The 14,723-nt window shown below is 38.3% G+C and overlaps 1 non-coding gene across 1 annotated transcript; it reads right to left on the reverse strand.

Annotated features, from left to right (window-relative positions):
* Positions 1 to 3,269: 3,269 nt before the first annotated feature.
* On the reverse strand, positions 3,270 to 3,421 carry LOC137226851 (small nucleolar RNA SNORA31). Its single transcript, XR_010944551.1, has one exon. It is a non-coding gene; the product is annotated as a small nucleolar RNA SNORA31 (small nucleolar RNA).
* Between the last annotated feature and the right edge of the window lie 11,302 nt (positions 3,422 to 14,723).

The raw sequence follows: 14,723 nt of genomic DNA on the forward strand, positions 1-14,723 counted from the left end.
GGTAACATAAACACAGAGACTTTGAGGGAAAAAAAAAAATTTACTGGGATCCTTTAATTCTTCCGATACTTTTGAAAGCCCAGCTATTCTCTACATAGCAAAACACTGAAAAAAATCACAGATGAGGACCACATCTCTGAACAACAGTAACCCGTTTTCCTGCTTCAATCACAAAAGCCTAGGGCTGGACACAACCTCAAAGCTGCTTCAGCAGATGAATGGCTATCTAGAAAAAGAGATGGCCATTTACTTCATCTATAAGCATCTCCAGAGACCAAGAATTTGCATTGAACAAAAACAAGAGTAAACCGTTAAATATCTGATGGAAAATAATTTTTAGCAAAATCACACATACAACCAATAACTCTATATTTTGATTGCTTATTGACGTTGACCTATACATTTCTACATTCATTGAACCAAATCTAATATAAATCTCTTATAAAAATTAGACCAGAAGTGAATCAAAATTGAACCACATTTTCATTGAGCTTTAATCCTGGCAAACTCAGAAAGAGCACTGGGCCCCTTTACACCATTGTAGGTAACAGCCCCATAGTCAAATGACTCTTCTGCCCTGTGAACCCATTTCCTTGGGCTGGCATGTGAACTGTTGCTGTGAATAGGAGGTCTGCGTCAGTCTACATTAATGGCAGTGGAGTTGGGGAACGGAAGGGCTCATGGGAACTCTATTTCAAGACCTTCAACCCAGCCAGACTGAATAAAACCACATGCCAATGACTTCACAGAGATTTCATCCACAGTCAAATTGTCCCAACATTTGCATTATTCGTGCCTGTGGAAGAACCAACCACAGGGCCCACTTTTTAGGACACGAGCCAATTTTTGCAGAACTAAATGAGCAGGCATTCATAGTTCTATTCCTATTGGCAGACTACCTTCCATTTATTTTTAAAATGCATTCAGAGAAAATTACTATTCATTCATTCTTTTACCAAACACACCCTAATAGTATAAGGAACAAAGAATACTCTTTGTTCTACTACAGTGACACTAGTCAAAATAACACAGTTTATTTTGAACAGTCTCTAGTATAAACTAATAAGAGAACAATACGTAATAGTCCATTTATTCCCCTCTATAGAGTAAGACCTTCCCATCACCACACAAATCACAAATTTCAGTGAGACATTTCATCCTCAGATAAATCCAAAGATGTCTTTCCACTTAAAATAATCAGACACAGTAAATAATATTCTTGAAAATAAAAGTCTTTTTTCTACCATGAGCAAAGTAGTCTCCCAGAAAGCAGGACCCTTCCAGGCAGGTCACAACAAGATCACTGCTGTCAACTTTGGGATTGAAAACTACTCAAATGTCTCTGGTAGGAGAAATTCCTTATTTGACATTACATATTAATGGATTACAAAACTATATTTTCATAAATCATCCTCTCTTTCACATTTAATACCAGTTACTTAATAACTGCTCTAATCCCTTCTTCACCCAAAGCCAATAGATCTTTTTAAAATTTAAAGATTTAAAATAAAAGCCAAAATATAAGGGTTGCAGGGGGTGGGGGAGAATTATTATGGAATTATATGAAATCATGTGTGTGAAACTTTCGAAAATTGTAAAGCACTATAGAATTTAAAGAATCTTCCGTTTAATTTTTAAAAAATTAAAAATAAGAAAATCACATTCTTCTGGTGGCAAAAAAAACCCAGCAAGCCAAACTCCTCCATGTGGTATGTAAGGCATTTTAATATTTGGCTGAGTTTTTTGCAGGGCTCCTGTGTTCTCATTCTTTATGCTCTAAGAAGCCTCCCCTGACCATCTTCCTTAAAGAAAATTCTCCTGGGTGACTTCTTTCTAATACTAATCATAATACAACTTACAATTTATGTTTTGATTATTTCATGTATTTATTTGGTTGTCTCACTTTTTAAGGCATAAAACCTGCCTGTCTCCTGTGTCCAGTATAGCACATTAGATAGGCAGATGCTTAATAAGAACTTGCTGAGGACTTCCCTGGTGGTGCAGTGGTTGAGAATCCGCCCGCCAATGCAGGGGACACGGGCGGGTTCGAGCCCTGGTCCAGTAAGATCCCACATGCCACGGAGCAACTAAGCCCGTGCGCCACAACTACTGAGTCTTCGCTCTAGAACTCGCGAGCCACAACTACTGAAGCCCACATGCCTAGAGCCTGTGCTTCGCAGCAAGAGAAGCCACTGCAATGAGAAGCCCACGCACCTCAAAGAAGAGTAGCCACCGCTCGCCGCAACTAGAGAAAGCCTGCGCGCAGCAGCAAAGACCCAACGCAGCCAAAAATAAATAAATAATTTAAGAAAGAATTTGCTGAATATATAAATGAATGCAAAATGAACACATGAATGAACTGATTCAGGCTCTCAAAAAGAAACACACAGAGGGTTTCAGCTTGTAGTAAAGAAAACTTTGCAAGCTATTGCACCACGAAGTTAAGAATTCCAAATAGATTGTTCAGTTTTTGCTAAACTACTCAGTATCCCATCAGCCTGAATTTAAACGCACTAAACGATGAGGGATAAATGATGTCCCTCTGTCAGCAGTAGCAGAAGCACAGTTAATATTTATTTGCTGACACTGTGATATACCTTGACTGAATCCCTCCATTTGGGCAGCCAACGAGAAAAAAAAAAGAGAAAGAGATTGAAAGAATGAGCGTGGAGGGTTTGGAGAACAGGCTGTTTCAGAGGCCAGGCCTGGAAGAAGCATATCTACTTCTTCCCATATTCCATTGGCCAGAACTCAGTCACGTGGTCCCACCTAACTACAGGGGAAGCTAGGAAATGTAGTTTATCTGTGAGCTGAGGAGAAGAAATCAAATAGATGTGGTCAATGCATTTTGCATTTAAGATATAAATTTTCCTCTGAGGATTGTTATAGTCAATCCCACAGACTTGTCATTCATTTGTAATAATTTTAATTTCATTTTCATTTCCTTTTTAAGACGATGGCTTTTTAATTCTATATGGTCAATTTATGGAGGGTAGGATTAGAAATCTTTCCTTTTGTTACTATTAACTAATCTGCAGAGACTATGACCCATACATTTCTGCTATATTATTTTTAATTTTCAAAGGTTTTTCATTGTTCTAAATGTTCTCTTTTTATATACATTCTCTTTTTGTGTCATGAATACTATTCTTCACATACTTTTCCAGGAATATTAATTATAGTTATTTGCCTAAATTTTCTTCTTCTCCCTGTGTTGCCTCTGTTTCCTATGAGCACTTTTTTTTTTTTTTCTTTTTTTTTTTTTTTTCAAATGTATTCCCCTATTCAATCTGGGCTGCCACGAAGACAGACAGAAAGCGCAGGGATTTTTCTTTTGCATCCCAGTGCAAACCAAAAGAACAACAATCCTATGAGCACTTTTATTCTATTTGCTTGTTCTGGCCTTTGTCTTTCAAGGTAGATAATTTTCTTGATTGTTAACGATTTACTATCCATTCATATTCAAAGTGAGGTACTATACAAGCTGGCATTAAACTCAGTGTGTGTGTGTGTGTGTGTGTGTGTGTGTGTGTGTGTGTGTGTGTGTGAGAAAGAGAGACAGAGACTAAAAGAGAGAGAAATTGTCTTTCCATTTAGAGGAACCATCAACTGACAATATCTATAGATCTTTCTGGTTGGGCTGGTCAGTGCCCCAGAAACCAGAGAAAATTTACCTAAGGTTATAAACCTGTTTTGCAAAAAAAAAGAAAGTTCTGGTGTCATCACCATTCAGTGAGTAGATGCTCACTTAATCCTCTGTTTTCAGGGTGGCATTCATACTCTCAACTTGGTGCGCCCAGTTCAGAGCCCCTTTGGTTCATCCTTTCCAGATAATAACTCTCCAGTTTTATATTAGCACTTGAGTTAATCAACTGGGTCTGTGAAGTGAGGAGGGCCTCTAGGAATCTGTTTCAATCAATTCTCCTTGTTTCAACCTTCCCACATCTGCACATTTATAGATAACCGATACAGCCTCCATCCTTCATTAAAGAAAGTGCTAATAAGCAAAAGATTGGCATCACAAAGGCTAGGGAAGCAATTACCTCCAGGAACTGGTAGCAGAAGTAAACTGTCCAGGTGACACTACCTTCCAGTGCTTCTAATGGCAGAAGCTGGTCCTAGAGAAAAACTTTGTAATACTGTGCAGCACGAGTCAATGGAATGGGACCCTCTTGGGGGAAGAAGAATCATCTTTTCCAAAGTAAGGGGCCCTGATGCAGATGCTGTACTCTGTTTAATGCTATTAGAATTAATGAGGCCAAAGTAGAGGCATCATGCTACGCAAGACTGTAAGTGAAGCTGGACATTTTTTAAGTCCCATTTCGTCAATAATTCATAGTAAACAAAGTTCAGCAAAGCCACAGATTTCTCTTCATCTAAAAAATAGGAGAAACATTAAAAAACCACATGTATTTCTGGCAAATTGGCTTCATAAGGCAGAAGAGTGGCTAAACAGGTCACACTTTTTTGCTATTTCTAGAACGGTTTTCCTCTTAAGAATAGAACTTATGGGTAATGGCCTCCTGGAAAGACATAGCATTCCGCTGACTCTGTAATCTTCACAGAGCTGAACGTGAGGGTGGATGATCCTGAGATCATCATCTCATGATCATAAGGAAGATTATCGATGCTCACAGATTATTTTCAGGTTTTTTCCAGCCCGACCCACCTGGGAGATCAAATGAGACGGTCTCTATCAGTCACAGTGGCTCTTTGTGACAGGAACTTTTAGAGAGGAGAGTTTAAAAACACAAGCATGCAGACACACACATACAGCCTAAGCTGAGAAAGGACGGAGGAGGAGAGGAAGAAAGTTGTACAGGTCAGGAAAAAAGAACTGCCTGCTGTAGAGGCCAGCAGGACCAGCACTGAGGGCTGTTGCTAAGAGAGATCATTTTGCATTTTTCAAGCAGTCTTTCCATATGGTTGTATTGATTTGCCTGTGAGTACATACACACACACACACACACACACACACACACACGTACACACATACCATATTGCCTAACATAAATAAACTACTCTAGAAGAGCATTGCTCAAAGAACCTTCCAGGATGATGGATAAGTTATATCTGCACTTCCACCGTCCAATACAGCAGCCACTAGCCTCATGCGCCTACTAATCTCATCTCAAGATTCCTAATTTAATTATATGAGCAAGAACCCCTTTTCCAAATAACGACACATTTACAGGGTCCAGGAATTGAGATACAGAGGTACCTTTGGGGGCCACCATTCAATTCACTCCAAGTACCTCACTGGCCTGGTGGCCACAGAAGGATGCGCACAGACCTTCCCTATGAGAACCTGTTGTGGGAGGCACTGTCGTCCTGCTGCCCGGCTGAGCCTCCACACCCTTAGAGGTGCTGCAGCAAACCTGCCCAAGCCCCACTTCCCTGGGTGGCCCCAGTCAGTGCTGAGCCCGGCAGGGTAATTTGTGCTGGGTTCTTCTGCTCAACACAGAATTTCTCTAAGGAGAAACTTTTGCCTGGGGACTTCCATTGGCCTGGCCAAAATTTTCTCAAAATTGTGCTGCAGTCTAATGCTCTTCCTAGCCCACACTTCCTTTCCCCTCTCCTTGAATTTCCCTGCAGATTTCTGCCCCGCTCTCCCCTTTATTCTTCACAAGAATTTCCCCTAATAAATCTGTCTTACATCTTATCCTGCCTTGGCATTTACTTCTTGAAAAGACAGGACCGTCACAGCCAAGTACTGGGAATGCAATGATGAACGAGACAAGCCCGGCCCCTGCCTTCATGGAGCTTAAAATAGAAGGGGAGGGGCAGATAGAAGAAATAACTTTTATCACCATTTTGATAAGCGTTCCAAAGGAAACGTACGGCGTTTTGTGAGGGAACGTGCTGTGGTCTCCTAAGCTGGACGGGAGGATGGGAAGAGGCATCTCTAGGGAACGGTACTTAACCTGGCACCAGGAAGATAGGTAGGAATTTGCAGATGAAGATGCGGATGGAGTTTTCAGGCCAAAAGCAACAAGATGTGTAAAGACCCTGAGATGAGAAGGACCTTCATACATCTGAGAACAGTCTGTATGGGGAGAACATGGTGAGTGAGGAAAAAGTGACATGAAGATGAAGGTGAAGTGGTAATCAGGGACCAGGCCATTTTATCCAGTCTTCACAACAGGCTTGTGAACAGATCATAGCTTCACGATGAATAATGAGCAGGGTAAATAGTGATAAATTCATATCCTAATGAAATACATAAAAATCAAAGATTATAAAGACCATCTAATAATTATCAGAGGAAATAGCAAAAATTACTTGTAGAGAAATGAGAATTAAATTTACAGCATACTTATTAGCAATAGAGGCCAAAAGACAACAAAACGAAGTATTCAAAATGCTAACTTTTTGCTGAACAAATGAATTTCTCTTTATTCAGAGAGTCCATACAAATGCCTCATAGGGGCAATTTTACTGGAGACATAAAAGTTGAATCAACACAGAGAACAAATACTGGCCACACTTCTTCATAGCTGATGGGTGTTATTCAGGCCATGATGTTTACACTGTCTGGTTCCATTGACAACAACCTACATAGAGAGAAAATGGAAGCAAATAGGAGAAAGAAAATATCCAGGGTGTTGAAATCATTACACCTGCATCTCTGCTGTAGTGTTCAGAACTGTTCCATGATCTTGTAGTTGATAGATGGTGTTTTGAAAAAAAAATTCAGTGACATACAATTATGGCTAGGAATTTTCAAGAAGACTTATACATATTATAGAATTTTGTACCCAGCTAAACCCTCATTCACAAGTAAGGATAAAATAAAAGCATATCTATTGATATTTATACGAACATAGTTTATATATTCATAGACCTGCATTAAAAGAATTGGTTTAAAAAATGCAAGTAAGAAGGAAGATTAACACCCCCCCCCATAAAAAGACAGGGTAATTACAGAAAAAGTTAAAGCATATTGTTAAATTTAATAATCTTATGATTGCAAAAAACAAAGAATGTTTTTCAAAACCAAATTCAAAATAACTATAACAAATAAGAAATGTTTAAGTGAAAGTTAAAGACTTTCAGTATTTGTAGTGGTCAAGAGGGGGAGAAAAATATTGCATAACTTTTCACGTTATTAAAAAATATGTTGAAAAATTAATGCTAAATGTTAGAAGAATAGAAATACAGTCAAAAGCTTGATTCCAAACTAGCAAAAAGAGCAACAAACACATTTTGAGTATTTCCTATATGCTGCCACTGTTTGAAGTGCTTGAAGCTATCTTCACAACCACCCCATGAGAGAACAGCTGACAGCTGAATTTCCAACAGATCTCAGTCTAGGACACAGAGAAGTTAGGTAACTGACCCAAGGTCACGTTGCTAGGAAGCGGTAGAGCCAGAACTCAAACCCAGAGCTTTCAGAGGCTGTGCTCTTCAGCATCTGTGTTACCTTAAGGCAAGTTTATTAAACAATCTAATGACAGTGGTAGAGGGGAAAATAGCAGCTAAGAAAAAAGAATTGCAAATAGAGAATAAAAATAGAAACAAATCCAAATATATAAACAATAACAATAAATGTGAATGGATCTTAAAAGTTTATTATTTGGAAATATAAGCCAAAGTCCACCCAGTAGCCTACAGAGCCCTCGTGATCTAGCTCCCCGCTACCTTCCTGACTCTGTGTTACATCTATTTCGCATACCATCCAAATCTTGCCCTCAAACGTAACAAGAATACAGTTCCATCAGTGCCTTTGTTCTTTCCATTCACATGACTGAAACTTTTCCCAAAGGTTTTCTCCCTCCTTTTCCTCGGGTCACCTTTACAGTGACTTCTTTCCTACCTGCTCTCTTTTTAAATGAATTTAAACTGAACTCTTACTGCCCTCACCTGGCATTCTGTGCCCCTTTATTTTTCTCCAAAGCCCTTATCTCTTCTCACATGCTTTACATTTTGCTTACGTATTGTGTTTCTTTGCTGTCTTCCCAACTAGAATATACATTCCATAAAGGTAAGGATTTCTGTCTCTTTTGTTCACTAGCTATTATCCAGTGCTTTGAACGGGGCTTGGCACATGGTAAGAAGTAAATAACTATTCATTGAATAAATGAATGAGGTGAGAACAATAGGAATTACAAAATATTTAGAGCTAAATGATAGTGAAACAATAATGTAATGAAATAAGTGGAAGACTTTCATGGACATAAGTACAAAGCATTCTTGAAGTACTTAGAAGTAGATCAGAATAAATGTCATAATAAAGATTCAATATAGTAAAGATGCTAACTGTTCCTAATTGATCCATAAATTCCAAAAGGGATTTTAATGAAACTAAAAATACTGGGGCTCAGCAGAGAGGAACTGTCTGCAGATATACAGGTACCCAGGGCAAGGCTAGACTCAAACCCCGCAGGTAGGTTCATTCTCCTGCAGTCATATGTCTCTCCATCCTCCCTCTCTCCTCCCCTATGAAGCCCTCTCCCTACTTGTCTAATGCTAGATAGCAGATAGAATATTCAACCAGCAATCTTTAATTTTAAAACCTGATGTTACTCAACTAACATGTATTGAAAACTTACTAACTTCAAAGCCCTTGAGTATTTATCATTATAAATTCATTCAATCTCACAATGACCCACGGAGATAACTGTCCTTATGTTCCCTTTACAGATAAAGATATAGGCTCAGAAAACAGGAATAACTTGCTCTTGCAGCTGAAAGTACATAAAGCTAGATCCTTACAGGATATCCTGCTGGAGGCTTAAACTTGGCCCTCAGTAAATGTTGACTAGAGCAAGTTGATCTTGGAAAGCTATATTACTTTTCTGGTCCTTATTTTCTCATGGGAAGAAGGACTCTGTCTCCTGGAAGCCACACACATTGGAAACCAAGAAAATGTATCCATTCCCTCGAACATGTTTTGTTGGGTCTGTACAATATATTTGAAAGGTTGAATTAGCTGCCCATCTTTAAAAGTGTAAAGATCTCTCATGATATCTGGATTCCAACTTCTTTCGGAAATTCTAAAGAACTAGAAACAGTAGAGGTGCATTTCTTCATGGCAATCGATGGCTGGAGCTGACTAGTTGTTCACCTCATATCATTCATTTATTTTACCTGCCTTTATTTTATGAGTAAGATTTAATAATGAGATAGTGGCAGAGTAGGAGTTAGGTCCTTAGGACCCAGGATCTCTGCCCTGTCCACTATATCAGTTCAAATTTCTTGCACATATGCCAGTTTCAGGGAAACCTTGAAATTCTTATTCTCATTGGAAACCTACCACAGGACAGTGGCAGTCTATCAGACGGCAGATGTTCTTTCTCATAATTGTCTCCATGAAAGTCTCTTCGTGCACACAAAGCTGGCCAAGCCAAGCTCATCTCACATCTGGCTGAACAGGGAAGTGGCTCATCACTCCCCAGGGCATTGAGTTGACCCAGGGCATTCTTAAACATCCCTCTCATAAGCTTATCAGCATTTCACGGATGCTGTGCCCGTCAAAAACTTCTCATCTCCTCCTTCCTTTCCACATGACTGCTCTGCCACTGTGTGGTACTCAGATGTCAAAAAGACGACGAGAAGGCGGACTGTCAAATCCACTCCTGAGTCTGGGCCCATGGCAACACCAGATGCTTCCGGTCACCTGGGAAATCACTGTGACAATAGCTACATATCAAGTTCAAGGTCAAAGTGAATTCTCAGCAAATGCTGCAAAAGTAGCATTTCTGAGCAGCTGCTTAAATAATTTATAACAGCAGAGTGTATGCCTGCTTGAAAAGTGAGACAAGATTTCATGTAAGTGACATTTTTCTATTATGTCTTAGAGGGTAAGGCATTTGGGTACCTCCACACATGGTCGAGTGATGATAATGCAGTCAGAATCCCTGAGTTCTAATCTGACCTTGCCCATCCTCTGTCACTGAATTAAACTGAAGTTTCTGACAGATAAAGAAGCCACATGTCAACCCTACACACCATATTCTAGCAAGGCACGATTCTATGTCCAGAAAAAGGACATGATGTGTCATCATCTATTTGAGATGGATGGAAGGAAGACACTTGGTGCCAACCCTCCATTCTCTGGAAAGCAGATGTGCTAATGCAGTTCGAGCTCCTTTTTTAAACCTTTGCCCACAAATGTGGGAAAAGCCAAAGATTGACTCCATTCCCACAGTGTCAACTCACGCTGGAGGCTGGAGGCATGAGGTTTACTAGCTGGTGTAGAAGATGAGGGAATTAGCTGTGTGGATATCTAAGGGGAAGCACTTTCAGTCACAGGGACAGCTGGGACCAGGGTCGTAAGGCAAGAATGTGTCTGGAGTGTTTATGGAACCAAAAAGGCCAGTGTGACTGGGGTTAGGGCAGAGTGGTGGAGCAAGGGAGTGGTAGCAGATGAAATCAGAGCGGAGCCAAAGACAGGATCACATCAGACCTCATGGGTGACCCGTGTGGGGACTTGCCTTCTACTCCCATTGAACTGGAGGATCACTGAGGCTGCTCTACAGATGACTGACTGATGCCCAAGCGTGTCTCAGTATGTTTGTTTGGAACCACCTGGGCATGCAAATCTACCTTTTCAACTGTCAGTCTGATGAAATCTAAATACAGATCAAGTATTTCCAATGAAAAATTAGTGTCTGAATTGTGACAGGCTCTCAGTGTAAAACGCACACTGAATTTTAAAGACAGCGTGAGAAAAACTATGTAAAATATCTCATTAGCAATTTTTATATTTATTTGCATGCTGAAATGATCATATCCTGGAGCTACTGTGCTAAAGAAAACATGAAAATTAATTTGTTTTCTTTACTTTTTTAATGTGGCTACTAGAAAATTTGTAATGATGTATGCGGCTTCCATTTTACTTCTATTGTTTTTTTTAATTTCTGCTACTGTTCTAGAACGATTGTCGTAAAACTTTAGTATGCATAAGAGTAATCTAGGGAGCTTCTTACAATGTGATTTACCAAATCTACCACAAGAGAGTCCCAACGGGTCTAGGGTTGGGCCTATAGACCTGCATTTTAAGCAAGCACTCCCAGGTGACACTGAGGGGTCTGAGGGTCCCTGCTCTAGAAAAAGGGCTCACAGTCCTGATTTTGGTAGTTCAAGAAAAAGGCCTAAAGTGCCATCAGGGAGTCACAGTGGCAGTGGCCGTAGCTCTTCTACATGCCAACAACGCCCTGCTATGCCATCCTTCAGCCTGGATCCCCAAGCAAGTTTCTTACCTGTCAGCTTCTGCCGTGGTCTTCAGACACTTTTTTCCTCTTGCCATTTGGACTTCCCAGAGCATGCTGTTGGAATTTTCCTTCAACCCCACTCACCACTTCTCCGCCCTTCTTATAGGACCCAATACCCCGTCTACCCCACTATACAAGTCAGTTCCTAAAGCAGAACTCTCTGAGCCCAGCCTGTCCCATTACACAAGACATCCATCCACACCCTTAGAAATGAATCATGAGTAATTATAAAACCATCAATCCTAGCATTTGTATAAAAATTTACTAATTCTGAACACCTTTCACTCATATATCAAATTTTAAAACTGCTATGACAACTATTAAAGACTAAAGCTAATTTGGTAAGAAAAAAATTCCAGTTCTCACTAGCCATTTGACTTAATTGCCATTTGACTTAATCAAACATCAACAAAGTCCCAAGAAAATGTAATGTCAGATCATTTAAATAAATTTCTTTCACATTATTTATTTTTATTACCTATTTTTTTCATTATGGAAATCTTTCATGTAACTATAGGATTTTTTTAAATTCTTATAGCGTATAAGGGTAAATAAAAATCATCCAAAATCTTACCACAAAGAGACAGGAATTGTTTTCCTTTCAGGGCATTTCTTTCTAATGCTTTTTACATGGTTTTGATTTTACTCTATAATATATACTACTTTTTCACTCAACATTTTCAGTTTCAGAATACTATTATGTTTTAAAGCTCTATCATATTTTATTTATTTATTCTCCTCTTTTGGACACTTAGGTTATTTCCAATGTTTTGCTATTAAAGTAATGCACAATGAGCATCCTTTTATAAAAATCTTTAAATAGAATTATTTTCTTAGGTAGAGTCTAGAAGGTAGAATTTAAAGGTCTACAGTGAAGAATTTTTTAAATATCCTTGATACTTATTGTAAAACTGCTTATCAAAAAGACCTGTCATTTATTAGTAGTATTTGCATTAATTTTATTCATTTTTCCAAATCTTTGCTAGCTTGTTAGCCCCTTCCAAAAAAAGCATTTCATTGTTTTAATTTGCAAAATTACTAGTGATATTGAGATTCTTTCACATTTTTTGGCCATTTCTATTTCTTCTAGGAATTATCTGTAACTTTGTCCTACCTGCAAATTCACCAGTATTTGCTGTTTTCATCTTTATAGCTTCATACTCTATTGAATAACTTAATAAGGCAAAGACCCAACAAATACGCTTCATTTTCACATAATTCAAGCCTATTGTCTCCAGGTGATCTTTAGAATGATTTCATCAATTTCTTTTTTAAAAAAAGAATTTGTGCTTTCACTAAACCTATAAATTAGAAATTCAATTATGATTTCCTTAAAATATACAGTCCTCTCACCAAGAGCATATTCTCCATTTTCTTAAGTTTTCTATCTCAGTAAAATACTAGATTTTCTTCTGCAAAATTTTAAAGACAATTCCTGAGTGATTTTATAGGTGGGGAGCCTATTGTTAGTGGAATACTTTTCAATTATTTTATTCTATATAGTTATTAATAGTACTTTGGAAAACTACTGATTTTTAAATATTTATTTTGTAACATAGGAGTAGATTGCAAAATAAAATTTTTTATTCACTTCCTTGGACTTTATAGATATCAATCAAATTGTCTATAAATAATTATTTTGTCAGTTTCAACAGTTATACAATTCCTGCTTTGTTGCAGTGAATACAATTTCAAGAACGGTCTTTACTGCCCAATTTTATGGAATATTTTCTACAGAAGACTTTACAGAAGCTATGCCAGTATACTCCAGGCTAGTCAGATGCCTTCAGGAGAATGCATTTAGACCTGGGCATCCTAGTTCAAGAGGCCTTTCTACAAATGGAAACATATTCAAAGAGAGTGACCAAGGTCCATGAACCCACATTAGCTGACAAACAGTTGAAAAAATTGGGATGTTCCTTCTGGTGAATAGAGACTCATTGGAACATGATGGAATAAGAATTTTCATTAAAACAAGGATTAGGCTTGTCACATCACCTCTCTAAAGAGAAGAACTGGAAACAAGCTACATGGAGGCCAATTTTTGGCCAAGTAAATAATTTTAATTAAAAAGTAAGTAGTATACCTTGGTAGGAAGAGGACTTTCCTACAGGGGAAATACTTAAATATAGGGTCAATAATCCATTACAGAGATGTTGTGGAACAGATTTGAATATCTGGTAGGTGGTTGGACTGGATGACCTTTAAGACTCATCTTACTCCATATTCCATATTTCCACAGCCACTTCTATAGCCTCTAGCCAGTTTGGCACACAAAAGTTTACTGAAATTCATTTAAATACAAATAGAAGTAGTATATCAAAACAGCCATTGTTTTTTTAGACTGACTTTTTAGTAAACACTTCATAAAATTTAAATACATATAATAATTCAGTATGAATAAAAAAGGAGTAATACTTCCTCCAATCACTCTCACCTACGGCCTTGGATCAATCAACCTGCCTATCCTATTTATTAGGATAAGCAAAAAAACCACATCAATACACATAAAAACATAAGGGAACAAATGCGCAGGGAAAACTATCACCATGAAAAATTATCTGATCATTTTTACTCTATTGCAAAAAGACATTCATGTTTAAACATTAATTGAATTTCCAAGTGGTTATAGAGAATATGTTATCTAAGATTCGTACTTTTCATTCCCAACAAAGAAACCTCTTCAGGAAATAGGTAATGAAAGCTGTTAACTATTGCGTGTTCTTCTCATTCAAGATTAATGTTTAACCTGTATCTTCTTACATTCCCAAAATAGCTCTGGGCAGTATTTGCCCAAGCAAACACTCTGAAACCAAATAACAGCAAAAATGCTTATAAGATAGAAACCTACTGAGAAGTAATTATCTGGTCCTTGAAGTTATCTTAAGGGATTTAGGTATAATTATCAACATCTCATTTAAATAATCTCACTGCAATTCATATGACTTCCTCTGCTAGTTAACCTTAATCAAGAAGTGTCAAAATCAATAATTTACCCAAAAAGTACAGAACTATGATATATTTTACAGAGAAGACAAGGAATAATTCTTATGTGCCAGTTTTGATGTGCTCGTGCCAGGTGGTGATTCTATGAGACGTCTGATCCCAGAAATAGCAACAGAGAAAAAACTTGAGTGGCTGGTAGGATGGTGAGTTCATGACAGAAGCAAGAAACTCTGTTCCTCACTGGAAATTTCTGGAGTGTCCTCTGCAGACACAAAGCAATATTCTAGAACTGTGGGTTGATATGAAATGAAAGATACAAAGAAAAGCTCTGTTCTGAAAAACAAAACCCAGAATGAATAAGTCATGGAGATCCTTTACCTCCCTAGACAGCCTAACTCCCCAGATGCTGAAAGATGGCATAGAGAAGAGTGACACCTATTGTTCAGGAAGGTTTATGGGCGGGATCAACTTGCTCCACTGAGTAGATTGTGCATTTGGTTCATGAGCAAATGTTGATCTGTCTCCCTAAAGGAACAAACCAGAGCGGCCTGAAAAGAGGCA

This window comes from Pseudorca crassidens, chromosome 6 (assembly GCF_039906515.1).
Source record: "Pseudorca crassidens isolate mPseCra1 chromosome 6, mPseCra1.hap1, whole genome shotgun sequence".
In the NCBI taxonomy this organism is placed as follows: Eukaryota; Metazoa; Chordata; class Mammalia; order Artiodactyla; family Delphinidae; genus Pseudorca; species Pseudorca crassidens.